General features: G+C 45.3%; 1 protein-coding gene across 5 annotated transcripts in view; it reads left to right on the forward strand.

Moving 5' to 3' along the window:
• Positions 1–814: 814 nt before the first annotated feature.
• The window catches only part of RIN2 (Ras and Rab interactor 2), a 62,531-nt gene continuing 48,368 nt past the window's right edge, over positions 815–14,977 (forward strand). The window contains exon 1 of one of the 5 annotated variants that reach the window (XM_030944337.1): positions 815–908. The gene's annotated coding sequence lies outside the window, so the exon portion shown is untranslated. Of the gene's footprint in view, positions 909–1,656; positions 1,716–4,681; positions 4,689–14,977 lie in introns of those variants that run through there. The other 4 variants (XM_030944338.1, XM_030944340.1, XM_030944341.1 and 1 more) reach the window with 4 other exon arrangements.

Below are 14,977 nucleotides of genomic sequence, written 5' to 3' on the forward strand. Positions count from 1 at the left end.
TTTCATTTTAATAGTCTCGAATTTGGAATTATTTATACCCCCTCTAAGCAGATTTTGCCGCTCTGGTGTGTCTATGACCGTGTATGAACATGTTTGTAACCAGGCTTGACGCAGCAGCTGCTCCTCACTGTGGTCACCGGCATTCTTAACGGGCACTGCTGGCAGCTGCCAGAATGGAAGGGGAATGTTGCTCTCATTGTTTTGTTATTGAGATAACTTGCACTGAAACGCAGCCTGGAATGAACTGTGGAAAATATACAGCCTGATAGCATCGAGGCTGCGAATGATCTTAACCAGTTTCTTTGGTCCAAGTTGGACAACTGCGTCCATCGCCCGAGTCCTGGGGGCTTGGATAAGTCTGTGAGGCCACCCCGCCCCACCAGCAGGTGCCCTGAGGGGCTCTGCCCTCCCAGCTCCGTGCCCGGGCTGTCCCAGGTGCCCTGAGGGGCTCTGCCCTCCCGGCTCCGTGCCCGGGCTGTCCCAGGTGCCCTGAGGGGCTCTGCCCTCCCCGCTCCGTGCCCGGGCTATCCCCGGTGCCCTGAAGGGCTCTGCCCTTCTGCCCGGAGCGGGGTGTCCCCGGTGCCCTGAGGGGCTCTGCCCGCCCGGCTCCGTGCCCGGGCTATCCCCGGTGCCCTGAGCCCGGGGCGGGTCCCGGTGCCCTGAGGGGCTCTCCCTCCGGCTCAGTGCCCGGGCTATCCCCGGTGCCCTGAGGGGCTCTGCCCGGCCCGGCGGGGCGGAGCGCGTTGCGGGAGCGGCGCATGCGCAGGGGCCGGGCCCGGGGCGGCGGAGCGGCGGCGCAGAGCCGGCCCATCCCCGCGCCTCCGCCCGGCCCGGCCGGCCGGGGCGGCTCCGACTACGCTGCCCGGCGCTGCCGCCGACGCGCGGGAGGTGAGGTGAGGCGAAGCGAGGTGAGGGAAGGGCGCCGGGAGGTGCGGGGGTCGCGGCCGTCCGCGCTGTTCGTGGAGCCCGATCGAAACCGGCCCCGCGAAAGCGCCGCGGGAGCGGGAGGGCCGGGCCCAGCCGAGCGCCGGCAGCCGCGGGTGCCGCGGGGCAGCGTTGTCCTCGCCTTGCTCTCACCAGGCTCTGCCCCTTTCCCAGCCAAGGGCGGCCGGGTCAGGCTGGTCCCCGGGCTGGGGACCTTGCTGGTGTCCGTCCCGCCGCCTCCCTGTCCCCTCGGGTGTCCCGGGCTCGGTTGAGGGCAGCGCGGTGCGGTGCGGTCCCGCAGCGCGGCCCCGGCCCTGGCAGCGCCCGCCGCGGGCAGGAGTCCAGCCCCTGCTCCACGCGGAATCCTCAGTGTGGGCATCTGAAACGTGGGCTCCTAAAACGCTGCGTCCTCTTCTGAGGTGTTTCCTTGCAAATATTGCGTCAAAAGTTTGTTTTAGATCGCGCAGGTGTGGTTTGGTAGGTGTAGAAAAGCAGGCGGTGTGTTATCCTCCTTGAGCTCATCTTCCCATCTTTTCAGGCTGCTCTCCTCTCATTTGTTTTATTTGCTGATTTCCCAAAGTGTAACTCTTCATGGTATTTAATGAATGCTTCCTGTTATATAAGGAAAGTCTTTATGTGCCTTTGCCAGCCCAGCTGAGTTGGTGAGGAGTGAGCAGAGCAGAATTTCCACCAGGTATTTCCGTGACAATAGAAGCCCCGGGGGTGAGCAGGACAGTGCTGGCCGGAGCCCTTTCTCTCTCCCTTTCTCCGAGGATAGCTTGGGGTTACAGGTGAGGAACTGGTTGGGTGAGTGGAGTTATGGTACCTGAAGAGGTGTGTGCTTGCTAGATGGAGGCTGGAAGGCTCATGGGGCAGTGCTTGGAAAGGCAAGGGCTCAACAGCCATGTCTCTGCTGCTCCGCAGCAGCTCTGTGTTCAATTCAGCCGTGTCTGCACCGGTTCCATGAGTAATTCTGTGTTTTGTTGTGGTAAAAGTATGCCAGTATAGCCATGCAACCAAGCCCTTGACTCTCCTCAGGCTAGATCTATATTAAGGTTCATTAGCTTCAGATCTGTTTAGCTCCAGAAATACCAGTTTATTCCTTGGGGCTTGACTATTTAATTGGATCAGCAAGAGGAAGTGGAATGAGGCTGTGCTGGCCAGGGGTCTGTTGGCAGCCCTTGCTGCTGGCACAGCTGGATGCAGTGTCTTGGGGGGCTCTTGTGAGTGAGCTGTGGTGGATCACTCTGTCACTCCCAGCCAGCTCAGTGTCCCTCACTGCACCTCTAGGAAAGTAGTTCTGGTGTCTGTGTGGAACTCTGCTCCAGTGTCCCCTCCTCCTCCCACCCTTGCTGAGGCATTTGGTGAGTGGGCAGCTGGACAGGTGTTCTGGTGTGTGGCTGACTGGACCAGGAGGAGTGGCTCAAGTTGCTCTTGCTGTAGAAGACTGGCTCTTCTGCTTAATCACTGGGGCATTTTTGAGTTGTTTTTAAAGCTAGTTCAAGCAGTGGCTACTGAGAGACTGAATGATCAGTAGGGTGACTGAATTTTTTTCAGAAGGGACCTGCTGCCTTGAAAAGAAAAGAACAGCACTGTCACTATAGCAGTTAAAGAGCTGCTGTTATGTATGAGAATAACGTGAGGTAATTCATCTCCCATCAGCAGCAGGGGATTGATGGAGTACTGTATCAAGTAGATATGGACTCAGGTCTTTTCTTAACATCTCACGAAACCACAGCCACAGTTTATTGTTTCTGTGGGATCACTAGGAGACTAGGAGTATCAGGAGGAGGAACAGTAAAATTGTGCTCTTACCTTGCAGACATGGTGACTTCAAAAATCCGTGGAGCAGCACACAGAAAACTGCTTCTGTGGTCAAATGTATTGCAGGCTTTGTGGTTGTGTAGCTCTTGCCTGTGGCTGTAATAAATATTTGGCATACCATGCAGATCTCAAGAGTGAGAGGTTTAAGAGTGAAAGAGTAAGAGGCTTTACGTACCTCTGATATGCAACTGGAGATTTCTCAAGATGTCTCTCTAAAATTCCTCAGTGAGGAGTTGTTGTGGAGACAATGCTAGGCAGAGTCAAGCACGCTAGTTACCTTTTTTTTGTTTGAGTCACCATCCAGTCAGTATTGCCTATCAGGAGAGGGCTTGGAAGTGTAGCTGAATATTCAGTACCCTGTGTTACCTTGAATCCCTGTGTAGCAAAACACAGAGATGTTTTAGTATGAATTGGATGGATATGAGGCTGTAGTTTTCTAATACTTGTCTTACTTCAGAACACTGAAAATAAATTTCTCCTGACACATTAAATGCTACATCAGTACACTTAATGCAATGCAGTTATCCTGTGTCTTCTCATGGAGCACGTTACTGACAGCTGCAAAGGAAGTCATGGATGCTTCTTAGCATTTATGGTGCTTGTGATCCAGAGTAGGGCTACAGTGGGCATTACTGGTACTATACTCTGCCCCCTGCAGTTAGCCAGTGCTGAGGTGCTCTGGCTCACCTTACCATGAGTATTCAGGAGTCCTGAGCATTTGCAGCTGGAGCAGGACAAGGAGGAAGAGCTGTTAGGGACATGGAATTTTCTCTGTCTCAGCTGCTGTGAGCCATGACATGGTTTGTTTGTGGAAGGGCAGCTGCTGCTGCTGCTGCTTTGCATTCTTGGCTGTAGAGTCTGAAGTGTGTACATGGTCTGATCCTGCTTTTGGTCTGGGTCCTGTGTGATCCTTACCTGGCAGGGGAGACATGCTGTGCCATAACCCAGCCTGTGTTAATTTGGCTTCAAGTTCCTTTTTGTAGGTATACCGAGGCAAACACATACAGTTGTTTCTCTGCCTCCTTGTTCTACAAGGCTGCTGCAGAAGTGGAAGGTCATGAAGGACCTGTAGGCACACCACAGCAGTCCATGGCTACCTCTGCACTGGGCATTCTGCCCCAAAAAGCATCCCCTATCCCAGCTGGTGATGGGACTGGTGAGACAGAGGCAGAGGTTTGTGCAGTGCAATGCACAGGTCCTTTTGTCATTTGGCTGTTGTGCTGCTGGGAAAAGTGTGTGTAAAGTGCTGCTCTGTGCCCAAAAGTCTCTGCATGGAAGTGTTTGTAGCTGCCTCTTTCAGCTGCCTAAAGTTTTCAGGCAAAACAAAAAGCATAATAGTGTAGCATAGCGTTCCCAGGTTCTCTCCTGCTTGTGAAGTCCATTCTTTATGGGGATCATTCTTTAGTCAAAGAAGGTTGGGCCTAGTTCTCCTCTGCTGACAGTATGTTTTATCCTTTATTGACTTCAGGTGAGTTGTTTTTGAATTTGTGCTGTTGTGAATGCTGAATCAGGCCCAAGAGCTTGGCTTTATCCATGTAACTTTTAGTTGCCTTATGTAGATTTTATAAGCCTGCATTCATAGAACCTGTTGTTTACTTTTTACAGTAAAATTGAAAATTTTGCTGGATGGCTGAAGCCATGTTTCTGCCTTGAGATGAGCAGAGCTAAACTACACATAACAGAAAAGAAACTGTGGAGCTGCAGTCATGTTCTGTCATTAGGTTCATTCTGGTTTTTTGGAAATTTTGATCTAAACAATTAGCTCAGTTGAAATTGTTGTGCCTTAATGCTGTACTGTTTCCTTTGGAGCTGGTGAGGATTCTGCCATCAGCATAAATATGGGAGAGGAGTATGAAGATCTCACCATGATAGAGTGAAAATAGCCAAAGGAAGTTCCCGGAGTCCTACCAGTCCTCTGGCAGGAATAACAGTATTTTGTGGTATGTAATTGTCATTATACTGTTTGGAATTAGTGCACCCATTTGTGTTGGGTGTTGTGTGAGAAAACAGGTAATGATACTGCACAGGGGGGGATTCTGGTCGGTGAACACTGTTTATAATGTGAGAGTAGGGTGAGAAAATGACATTTTTCCTCCTGATCTTGCAGGGTTTTTGAGACAGCCTTGTAAATGAATGTGCTTGGAAGATGTCTTATCTGTAACTTGTCTTTGAAGAGCAAAAGCCCTGCTTTGCACATAAGCAGGTGCTTCCTTTCTGAGTCTTGAAAAGTCTGAAAGCACTGGATTGTTTTGTATGGTATTCAGAAACAAAAAGATAAATCTTCTGCTGCAAATTGCTGTTGCTCTTTTACAACTGGCAGAGCACTGCAGACTGACTGTGGTGAGAGATGTTAAGTCACCTCCCCAGTCTCATGTATACATGCTTAGATGCAGACACAACTCTTTTCTGAGGGACTTTTCTCAAAAAAAAAACCCCAAAACTATTCTTTTTCCTCACTCCACCAGCTCCAGAATGTGAATGTCATCTGGCCGGATGCCCAGAACTAAATACAGTGCTCTAAACAAGGTCTCACAAGTGGTTTGTACAGGAAAAGAAAAAGACCACAATAGCCAGATACTTTTTTGACTTTTAAATGGTTCTTTTGCACTTTTTTTTTGGTATCAAAAATGATGTTTTTGGCTTCTACTTTGTATTTGCTAAATAGAAATCTGTGCTTTCCAGGAATTAACTCCAGGGCTCCTCAGTGCTGACTTTGTTGAAACATACATGCTTGCAACATGAAAATAACCCAGAACCTTACTGGTTTTGCTTTCATGCTTGATGTGTGTTGCATATGCTGACATTCCCTTCTTAACTTGACTGTGGATCTGTAGCCTTGTCTTCCTCTAAATCTAAATCCTTTGTTTAGTATTTTCTTCTAATGGATGTTGATTTTTGAGCACGTGCCAAGACATGTATTGAAATGCATTTGAGAGGGAATGTGTGGAAAGCAAGGGCAGCATTGACCTGGCTCCCTGGTTCAGGTGAGTTTTTGGGGCTGTGGAGCACAGGGGGATGGAAGAAGGCAGATCTGAGTGAGTGTCAGAGCAGCACAGGGAGCCAGTGCCTGGAGAAATGCTGTTTACAAGTGTCCTTTTTTATCTTGCTGCCCCGCAGGTACTCAGTGCTAAAGCCAGATGCTGTGGCACGGGGGAGGTGTTTCTCCTGTGTGGAGCAGTGGATGGAATTCTGAGCTGCTGTGTTCCAGCCCAACCTGTGTGCCTGAGCCAGTGTGGCAAGGTGCTGCTGTGTACTCCAGCTTTGTGAGCCTTGTGATAATTTTAACTCAGGAATTAAAAAAGGCCTGGGGATGCCTGCTGCCAGATTTGGATCTGGCTTGTGTGGGAAGCTGCTCACCGTCTTTTGCAAAGAAGTTAAGTTTTTTAACTGATTTTTTTTTTTAATGCAGCCACAAACCAAAACCATAACCTTCAGAAAGATAAACATGCATCCTCGTGCCAGCTGGGGCCTTGGCAGGCTTTATGCTGCATAACTTGCTGAGACTGTAATTTTTTTCGAAAAGCAGTTAGATATTGGCAGCTATGAAATGTCAGCCCCCAGTAAATGTTGTAATAAGTTATTTTAGCTACAGCTGGGGATTTAAAAAAGAATAATTTACTCACAGCATTCTTGGTAGTTAATGCAAGAATAAAAATCAGACTTTGGACACACTGAATAGCTTAGGAGAAGGAAGCAGGGTTGTTGTGGTGTGTTTGCTAAGGGCCACAACTGTCTGGATGCGTGACTAGGAACCTTTAGGGTGCTCTAGGTTATTTAAGTTGTGTATACACCTGTGCCACAGCATATCCCTAAATTTTTACTTTGGTTTTACTAGATTTATCTAGATACAGCTGTTAAAATGATGGTTGTTTTGGAAGTTTATGAGAATTCAGTTTTGGGAGGTGGAAGTAGCAAATTGTGCTGCGGACTTGAACTTGATTGACTTGAATAGTAGGTGCAGTAAAACTCATCCTGAAATGTTTCTCTGAATGTGTGTTAGAGCTGGCAATTGCTGGTGAAGTCTTTGTAAACTGCTTTTAAGTAACTGGAACTTTAGGAAATGGTGTTTGAGGAGTTAGGTAGAAAGGCTCAGTTCCAACTTCTGTTGTAGTATATCCTCTATAAACTGTAGTGCTTGGAATTTTTAGCAGAGGGAAAAATCAGTTCGCCATCAAGCCAGCAGCTGTCTTTCCTTTGGATAGTTCAAAGTTTCTATTTAGTGGTTCCATAAAAATTCTTGGTTCATGTTTGTTACACTGATAGATGCATAACTCCTCCACTTTGGCAGGAAGCCCTACATAGATATTTTCAGCGTCTGTTTTGCAGTATGGCTCTTTAAATGTTCACATTTATTGCAGTTTTTTGCTAGAAGGTAATAATGATCTGCCAAGGTAAATATTTGGTTTGTTATAATGCAGGTTCGTTTTTTGATGTTTATATGGAAAATATTTTTTCATCCCTTGGTATTTCATGAATGCTTGGGCATATGTTAGCTATCACTTATGGTGATACACCATGATAGCTGTGCTGTGTTTCCATGTGGTTTACAACAGCTCTGGAAGCCAGAGAAATGTTTTAGCTGGATCCTGTGTGATTTGATCCTTGCTGGAGTGGTGTACTCTCTGGGCAGACACACTGAGCACCTCCTGAGCTGCTGGTGGCCTTCTGTTTGCCATGTCTCAGAGAGCCATGGTTTTCACCACTCCACAGTGAGCCAGAGGAGGCAGCTGCTTTTTGTCTCCTTTTTAGTATGGCACCCTGAGAACTATTTAATTAAGGTTTCTTCAGGGCAAGGAGTGCATAATAGTGTGGCAGTTCCCTTCATGCTCTGTGTGTTGTTTTTCATTGTTTTATATGTTCTAAGAACATACAGAGTTGGTTTTCAGTAGTTACTATCAATATTCTGATCACGACTAGAAGAATATTAGCTCATATAATCTCAATAATGTTCCTGGCTGCATCACAGGAGTACAGAATGTAAAACTAAGAAAGTCTTGGGCCTTGGGGTTAGCTGGTAGTATGTTTAGCTGAGGATTGCTGGATTGAGACCATAACTTAGAAGCAGTTAATTGAAGAAAGTCTCAATAGCAATACTTGTTGTTTCATACCGCCTTTTCCTTCACAAAGGCCTGTGTTCATCAGTCTGGTTAAAACTGCTGCTAGGAGGCAATGCACCAGTCATGATGAGAAGACTCTTGGGGTTTTTGTTTCTGTTCCTTCCAGTTCCCACATGCAGGTGGCTGTTGTGTCCCTGCACAGTTCTGTCCGTGGGGATATTTCCTTTGCTGCATGGGATCAGACTGTAATGATTACAGGCATTTCCCCTGTGTAGGGGCAGGGCATGTTCTTGGGCCCTACAGAATGGCAAAACAGCCTTTATTTTGCTAGTGGAAACCTTCCTTTGGAACATTTTGCTGAAATCTGGTGCATTAGAAGGAAAAAATTTAAGAAAGATAGATTGTTGGTTCAGCTTTGCCAGTAAACTTTCCATCCAGCAAAGTGTTTACACATTATATATCTAATTTTAGCTATGAATGATCCATCCATTTTTCTCTGTTTGTGCTTTTCCTGGTTGATGCATTTTCTTAAAGTAGCGCTAATTCAGGCCAACAGACCATGTTTAACTCTGGAAACTAGGGAGAGGTCTAGGCAAAGATAAAATACCAGGACTTGTCACTCACAGGTTGGATACATGGTCTCTGACATCATGGTCTCTGACATAGTACACACTTTTTTAGTCCAAAGAAGAGTAGCTCATGTAAAGTTTTGGCAAAGTTGATTGTGTATGATGCCTGCAGGGTGACTCTTTCAGCATTTTCTGGAATCCTTTCCTTCTGTTCATCCCCTGTCTGGTGGCCAGCACAGACACCTGGTTGTCAGTGGAAAGGCTTTTGTCTCAAGCTGGCCACCTTTTTACTGAAGGTAACATGGTTATTTGCTTGGCTATTTAAACCCATTTCTAGGTCTTTTCCCTGCCTTTTAAGTAGTCATTCACCACAGCAGGGCTTAGATCTTCCTCTTACAGATCCATTTCAGCAAAGCACCTGCCCCACTGAGTCCCTGAGCTTGTGGTGTGTAAGTGTAAGCTAACTCCAAACTGCACATAGGATGGTCATCACTTAAAGGTCATATCTTCCAAGGCTGCCTGTAAATGTCTGGGGCAGTTGACAAAATTATAATTTCTTAGGGCGAGTTTCTTACCTTACAGCCTTGGTGGTTGTGGAATGTTAAATGGAACTGTTACTTTTCCAGGCCTGAGTGTGACAGTGTAATTTGTGTGTAGGTGTGAAATGTGTTTGTGCAATGTTTCTGTGTGGATTCACTGTGTGTTTTAGGAGATTGGAGAGAGATGCTTATGTGTGGCAAGGTGCCAAGAGGCATGACAGTTGTTTGAAGGTGCTGCTGGGCTTGGAATCTATTTCTGATCAAGACATTATCTAGCAGAAACTGCCAGAAGTTCATTGAACATGCAGGTTTCAAACAAGTAGCTCCTGCTGCAGAATTCTACAGTGCTGGTAGCATGGGGTAGCCAGTGTTTGCTGTACACAGAAGCAGTGGTAGGAAGCTTAGGCTAAGGCATCATTGGGAGGGTGGACAAAGCAGAGGGAGAAGCTGATGCCAGCTCCTTGCTGGGCATTGTTCATGTTCACCTTCTCCAGTAGGCAGGAACAGAACTTTGCAAGCAGGAAGAGATGCAGGACAGCAGTCCTGGCCACTTGAGGTCATGGTCCACAAACTGTGGAAGATGTTTTCTCCTTGATTTGCCCTTTGGTGCTGTGGTTTTGGAACGAAGGCAGACTGACTGGGAACAAAAAGATTAATTTTAGGGTTGGACTGAGTTCCCCTAGCTCAGTCACGGCAGGTCAAGTTAGTCAAGAGATTTGTGACTCCCCAGGGACATGGGTTCGCCTTTGTGCAGGGAATATGTCATAGCTGAGGTACAGAGGACAGAAATGGACTTGTTGGTGTTTATTTTTAGAGTGGTTGATAGACCTGGAAGTTGTTGAATTTATACAAAGAAGCTCCATAAAAATAACTGGCACCAGATGTAGAAGCAATAAACTAATGCCGTGTTAAGTCTTGAAACTGTGCTATGTAACCTAAGAAGTATTTTCACCTATTGGCAGCTTCCTCTTTATTATCTGCAGAATGAGAGTGATGGAATTTACTAGCTGTTAAACAATTTAATTCTTCATTTTTAAAAGGACTCATTAAATGTGTATCTCACTACACTTAGTGTGAGCTCCCCATACACAATGGTTGCCAATGTTTGTTGCCAGCAGTCATGGGAATCTTTTGGTACCAGTGTGTCAGCAAGAATTAAACCCTAGGAAACAGCCTGTCACCTGACTGCTGCCTTGCTTTCTGGGTTTGATTGCATTTGGTTCAGATCTGAAAGAAAAAAAGTGACACCAACAGACTGTCTGATCTATGTGCATAACATAACCCCCCAGTACAGGAAATGTGGGGAATCACCAGTGTGTTTGGAATGCTCTGCTTTTGGCAGTACTTGGACCCAGTTTCACCATTACAGCAAATGAGGTTTGTTTTATTATTTAAAAGCCTATTTCAAAACACAGTGTCCCAGGAGAGAAAAAACAAATTGTTTACACAAGCAAACAAACAGAGAAGAGCTAAACACCCACGCTTCTTTCTTCAGGAGTTCCCCTGCTAAGAGTTTCTGTGAACTCATTAATCCAGTGAGTAAGGAGAAACTTTTTAGTTCTAATCAAATGGGTCTTGATTTGACTGCTGATGCTGCTGAGGAAAGAAAGTTTGGTTTTGATGCTATCCACCATTCAACTGGAGGATCCAAAAGAAGTTAGAGGAGGGAAAAGTGCTCATCCCAAAACCTAGGGAGGACCTTCATTCCTCCTAGTCTGGAAGGAGACAGCCTGGGAGAGACTTTAAGCTGTTCTCCTCACTGTTAGAGCCAGCTGGTGCTGTGGCATCAATTCCTCCCTCTTTATCTGTGGGCTGTATGTGTCCATGTGTCCTGGCCTTTCAAGGGACTGGAGGAAAGAAGCAGATGGGGAATTACTATGGTGTGATGATCTTGGTCCACCTTCTTAAAAACAAATGTGATGGAAGAAGGGGAAGGGATGAGAAGGCTCCTCAAACCTGCATAAATGAAGGTGTTGTGGAACGTACATGGTGTCCACATTATAGTGGAAGGTGTCCCTGCCCATGGCATGGGGGTGGAACTAGATGACCTTCAGGACCCCTTCCAACCTAGACTGTTCTGTGATTCTATGAATGTGAAATCCTGCCTGTCTGGGATCCTTATGCAGGTGGCTTGGGGGAAAGGAGTAGAGAAGGAGAGGAGCTTTAGTAGGAAGTAGAAAACAGTGAAAACTGAGAAGCAGGAGGATCGGATTGGTGGATGGCAATGCTACAGGTTCAGGGAAGGAAGCTGGCAAAGCCATGAGGCTACATCCCCAGGGGTTCAGCTGCCCGAGTGAAGGCAAGATGGGTGTAGGGGCTGTGGCAGGGGAGTCTGGGGCTGCTCAGGATCAGCAGAATAAGAGGATGCTGCTTGAGATGGGAAAAGAGAAGAGGGTTGGGAAAGCAGCAGTAACCTTTGCACTGCTGATGAATTTACAAGTCAGCTGTTGACAGAAGGCGATGGGGTTATCAGAGGGAAGAGTTGCAGGGAGAAGTCTGAGGGAACAATTGTGCTTGGGAAGAGGATCAAGAAGAACCCCATGAGGACAGGAAGGGTGACCTGTGCTTACGTGACTTCGAAGTTACACAGGTTGGGACCCGAGCCAGGAAGTTTAGTTGAGGCTGACATTGCCAGGCCCATGGTGCATGTAAAGAAAACAGGAAGAGGAGTGGAATTAACTTGAGACAGATATTTCAACAGCCATCAGTTTTGAATTTCCTGGGTTTCATTGCTGTGTGTCATAACCTTGTTTTTACTATTTAAGATTTTTTTCCCATAAAGAAATAGGATGGAAGGAGAAACATTTAAGACTGTTTATCAGAGTCATATGAACATTTAAGACTGTTTATCACAGTCATATGTTGTGACTGACTTTTTTGTTTGGTGAATATGTATTTGGACATGAAGTTGTATATTCTAGATATTTGAATATTTGGAACTCCCTTGTCCCTCAAAAAGAAAACATCTCCAAAGTGAATCCTTCCACCTCTCCAGTCCCACAGATAGGCAGTAGTTCAGTAGTTGTAGGAAAAAAAAAGAAAAAGAAAACTTAGTATTTCAGAGCATAGTTGGTCAAAGTTGTGCATAGATTTTATAGAACAGTCACTCTTTCTAACCAGTCTTATAGACCTGATTGTTGTGAGGAATATAGAAGTATCTGAAATGATTTTGAGAATTTCAAATGACCTCCTGATTTTTCCAGCCAGGTCAGGTGGAGGCAATACCATGCATTATGCTATCTGCAGTCTTGGTTCTGAAGAACTGTTATATTGCCCTATTCATGCCTCCCCTCTGCCTCCAACCAGATCCTCTAACAGGCAAGAAATAGACTGTGCAAATAGAGTTTTTCTCTCCAGGATTTGATTCATAGTTTTGTTTTGGTTTTAACCTCCTAGTAACACAAAATAAGTGCAGGCATTTTGTGCAGGCATTCCATCTCCTGTGATGTGTATATGGCACAGCTGACAGGAGTGAGAACGTGTGCTTTGGGTGTATCCTGCTTGCTGTGTTGGCACACTTGTGCAGCAGTGAGCTGGCACACGTTCATGGCTCAGTCTGCTTTTTCCAGTCTGTTATAGGAACAAATGACACATTCTGAGTTTGTGGTGGCTTTCCCTCTCTGTAACACAGGTTAGCTGTGCTGTGCTGTGCTGATGCAGAAGGTGTCAAGTCCCTAGTGGGGCTAACCCAGTTCCCAAGCCTGTCTCCATGCAAGTTTTCTACAGTGAGCAGCTTATCTGTTCATTGCCAGCGGATCTGAGCTAGGTTAGTGAAAACTCGCTGTAGGCAGAAGTGTTGTTACATGGATCATCCTTGTGTGGAGAGCAGATGACCTTGGTTTAACTAATGCAAGATTTTCTTGGAGTCTCTTCTGTGCATAAACCAAAACAAACAGGTCAAAACATAAGCACTGTTCTTTTGAAGTTTTTCTAGTGAAAATATTTTCTTTTGTTCATTGAGAAATAAATCTTCTCCTTGGTACTCAGTCTCGTGGTTTGCTGTGTTTGTGCACCCTCAAGGGTGTGGAACCACATTGGAAGTGTGCTGCAAAAAGTGCTTCTTGAAGCAATCTACAGCATTCTTCAAAAATTAGTAGTGAGTGCTTAGTGAAAAAAAGAAGCAAACTGTCCATCATGTCTGATGTCCAGCTGTTTAAAATAAACAGTGCAACCACAAAAACTCACATGTGATCTTCCTCATACAGTCTGCTGGATTGCATTAACCTCTTGGTCAGAAAGCACTAGTGCAAATATAACTAACGACAAGCAAACAAAATTGTTATTGAACAGAAAGCAAATCCACCCTGCAGCTGGAGTGCCCTCAGGTTAGTCAGCACTTGGTGCTGACCTGGTGCAATTTAGGATGTGGGATGCTTTGCATTCTTAAATAGGCAGCTTGAAAATGGATCCTTTCAAGAATTTCACTGCCTTCACACTAGGTGACTTGCAACACTTAGTTGCTTTAGGGGGCGAAAAATCAGGTTCCATCACTGCAATTTTTCCTCATTTGTTTAAACTTGGATAAATATTTGCATATCACTTACTAGGTGAGCTGCCCAGGCTATTTGAAAACATTTTCCAGTGGTAGATAAATAATAGTTGTGGTTTGTTTAGATTGTCCCTGTAAAAAACATACATCCAAATTTTTATCCCTCCTATTGATATGTAGTTCCAAACATTAATTTGTTTGTTCCAAGTTTAGATGTTTTTTCACACAGTTTTTTGTGCTCAGATGTATGTCATTTGCTAATAAACACAAAGTTAAAAGTCCGATTTATTAATTATTTAAGCTGATTATGTTTTATAATTATTATATTAGTTAAGCTTTTATATTATTTAAGCTGATATGCTTTTTGACTTAGTCCTTCCTTTTGGGTTATGTAAATGTAGCAATTCCTTTGTGATGGAACGTAAAAATGGGGTTTGGAGCAGTGGAAGTCTCCCCCCCGTGTGAAACTGGGTAAGAAAAAATTATGCTTTTCCTCTGATATTTTGGTATTGCAAAAGAAGCAAACAAAACAAACCAAAACCCCACCAAAAATAATACCCAACCTCCCCAGCACGCACTTCCCCATTCCTTCCCCTTCCCACTTTGTGACATCTTTGCAAAAACCAGAGGTTAGAAGGGGCTTGCAGAATTCAACTGGCCCAGCCCTCCCTGCAGGCTGATCAGGAGTTTGGGACCTTGTCCCACTCCTCTGGTCACACGTTTCTTTCCTGTGCACATGTCCTGGTGGCAGTGAGGGGTTCCTGTGAGTCACCCCCATCAGTGCAATGTCTGGAATTGTCATTTCTGAGTGGTTCACTCAATGAGAAAACCCTCTGACGTAGGACAGTGCTGTTCTCAATTTTCATGGGGAACAAAAACTAATTACACATCAAAGTTCTCACCAAATGTGAGGCCCATTTCTTAAATCACAAGAGTGCGTTAACTCTGGTACTTCTGGACTCTGCATAGACCAGAGAGGGCACATATGCTTCCTGAAATCCCAAAACATCTTTCTGTTTTAAATACAATGCCACACTGTTTAGGTTTGTCTCCTTGATGCTTGTGAACTTAGTATTTGGTATAAAGCCTGAGTTTTTGTGGTCCACAAAATTTACTATGTCATGTAATATGCTGAAAGTGTGAATAAAGAAGAAAGGGTGAAATTATTTCTAACTAATGCTAAGGGCTAAACTCAAGTGTCCCAGGTGATTAAATCTTAACAGTTTTGATTAAGCAATTCAAATATGAGCCTTTACCGTGGACTCAGCTGAAATAAAGTAGTCTATATTTAACTTAGTGTACTCAGCTCAGAGGAAGAGCAACCTGTGTACTGGAAATGAGCAGTTTCTGTCACTGGGAGCTATCCAAAAAACAAGGTGCCAAGTGTGGTGCATTTCTGATTATCTGATTCCTTAGTTAATAGCTAAACTATTAGATCAGTGGCATTTACATATTATCTTTTGAATGTGTCACACAAAGATGAGCATAAGGTCAACACCAGAATAAAGAGAGGGGTGTTGGTTCCCTGGTTAATCATTGGCCTGTGCTGAAGCTGAGGTGCACAGCACAAGCTTT

Source organism: Camarhynchus parvulus, chromosome 3 (genome assembly GCF_901933205.1).
Source record: "Camarhynchus parvulus chromosome 3, STF_HiC, whole genome shotgun sequence".
Classification (NCBI taxonomy): Eukaryota; Metazoa; Chordata; class Aves; order Passeriformes; family Thraupidae; genus Camarhynchus; species Camarhynchus parvulus.